We start from the raw sequence: 2,697 nt of genomic DNA, 5'->3' as shown, positions 1-2,697 counted from the left end.
CATATATGAAGACATAGCTTTTGGGAATGATGGCAAAAGACAGCTGCAAGAGCTTCTATAGAAAAGAGAATTCAGCTCTGTAGGTTTGACAACTGGAACGATCAGGAAGATTATAGAAAACTATGATGAGAGCTCAGGCGAGGAAAATATTTCAACTGCATCTAAATCATCGAACAAAGAATGTCAAGGCAAGATATTCAAATTACTGGTTATACTTTATGGTGTTAAGAGCTGGACTTTGAAGGTGGAAGCTTCTGAAATATGGCTCTTAAAGTACCATGGACGGATCGCGTGTCCAACGACGAGGCCCGGCTTGAGTAGAAAAAGATTTTCATGGTTGAAAAACCTTCAAGGTTGTTTCCATGTACGTGATGCTGTAAATCTAATACGCATGACTGAGGATCGTGAGGAATTCCAAAGGACGATTGCCAACCTTCATTAGAATGAAGCAGGCACTGGAAGAAGAAGAAAGTTATACTCACAAACCATACACCAAGCTAGGAATTTCACGTGAAAAATAAAAAATATAAGAGAAGACTGCATACTATATGGTACTGTAAATTCATTTGTGGCATAAAGGCAGTAGAAAAACATGGTGTGGTCACCCAAAACCACATCTTTAAAAATGGTTTATAGTTGTTCCATTTTCAAATCCGAATCCAAACGAAAGAAGGAATAGGATACAAAGTCTATTTTACTAAAAACCTATCTAAATAGTAATTGTCAGTTTTCATTTAGAATTTACTTCTTAAATTTATTTATAATGAATAATATATAAACTGTTTTCGATGTATTTAAGATTATTTATAGTTATAAATAACTGGAAACTGTAGTAATCATGAACTCTAATATAGTAGTAAAATTTATAGCTACCTTATCCTCATTTTACTGCAATCTCCCCTACGAAGGGGCGGCGAGGAATATTAACGAGTAAGGTGCGAGTCACAGAGAGACATATCTTCGTCCATATAAAGTGAATCCTCGAGCCGTTTTGCCGGCAGTTTATGCTTCGAAATGCAAAACCCCGACTGTTTTACATTTCAGTAAGCTCATATTTAATGGCAGACTCTGTGAACTATATATTCCCTCGAATCGGGACGCATATGCTACCCCTTCGTTCGCCAGATTTAGAGCAGCTTAGATTTTATGGAGCAAATGAAATTACATCCCCCTTTAAAATATGATGAGCTTTCCCGATAATGAAACTGAGTCAATCTCAAGAAAGATCTGCCGAACTTGTCTATATAAGATGGCAAACTAAAATATCTTCGCAAATTAGAAAATAATTCAAATATTTACATGACGAACGGGAATTTTGCAGCCTATGTCGTGGTACTAAACTCTAATGCTTATAAAATAATGTTAATAATGATTATATATTTATCGTATAATACTAGAGATATTTGGAAAGCTGCGACAAAAAGAATGAAGACAAAATTAGGAAAGGAAGGAAGATAATCAAAAGAATTGGAATAAACAGTGGGCTAGAAGCGACAAAGAATAAGCAGATTTATTTGCAAATAATCTCACTACAATCTTCCAGCCACTAAGTCACGATCAAGACCAAGAAGTAGACATAAACTTAGCAGCTGCAATAAGCTCGAGAAGCCCCATAAAAGCATTGATTCCAAACGAAGTGTCATCTTATCTTCAAATAAGCCTTCTACCTACAATGTCCAAACTCCTACATACAATGTCTGAAGGCTTACCTCCACAGGATTGGATCCCCAGTCATCAATTTGGATTCAGACGAAAACCTTCGACAGTGCAACAAGTCCACCGACTCACGCATAAAATAAATAAAGTCCTGGAAAATAGAGAAAACTGCTCTGCTGTTTTCATTGATATCGGACAGGCTTTTGACAGAGTATGGCATCAAGGATTGCTATACAAAATTAAAAGAACTCCCAAACTACTACCCACTTATGAAATCTTACTTAACCAACAAAAGTGAGGAAAAGTCCGAAAATTTTACTATAACAGCAGGGGTACCATACACGAAAAATTATAGACGAAACAGAAATAACCAAGAAACCATCCAAAAAGGAGATTGTAGAAGGATTAGAACCTTATAGAGTATGAGGGAATGAGTTACACCAGACCATAGCTTCTCGCATGGTAATTCCACAAACGATGTTATGTATAGAATTGAGTGTGTAGTAGCCTTTTAGGTATCAGATTGATATTGTTTGCAAAGTGATGGCAAGCGTTTGACTGGAAAACGATTCTGGAAGAACAACTGATTCAGAAAAAAAGAATTTCCCAATTAACAAAGGGAAAAGACGAGGTGACTCAGTATCCGCAATATTATCAACAACAACAGAAGTTAAATATTTGCATTCGCAGACGACATAGTCTTAATTAGAAATAAGAAAGAAGAAGGATAAAAAACGTAAAATAAGATGTCTGGAGTAACTGTGGAGAGCAAATCGAAGACAGAACTGCTTAAATTGAATCCAGAAGGTAGAAGGAAAAAGAAACGACTCAAATAAAACTGGTTAAAAGAACTAGAGAAAGATTTGAATATAACTGAAATCAAGCGATGAAAAACGGAAAGAAATGTTGATGGTGATCAATATTAGACCCAATCAGGATTGAGGATAATTAATAGACAGTATTAGGAACTAAAAGAGAAAGTTGAAATGGAAGATACTAACAGGCGAAAATACATTAGCTATAGTGAGAGGAGGAAGAAAA

This window comes from Diorhabda carinulata, chromosome 2, assembly GCF_026250575.1.
Source record: "Diorhabda carinulata isolate Delta chromosome 2, icDioCari1.1, whole genome shotgun sequence".
NCBI lineage: Eukaryota > Metazoa > Arthropoda > Insecta > Coleoptera > Chrysomelidae > Diorhabda > Diorhabda carinulata.
The sequence above is the reverse complement of the archived record's forward strand: the minus strand, read 5'-3'. Positions refer to the sequence as shown.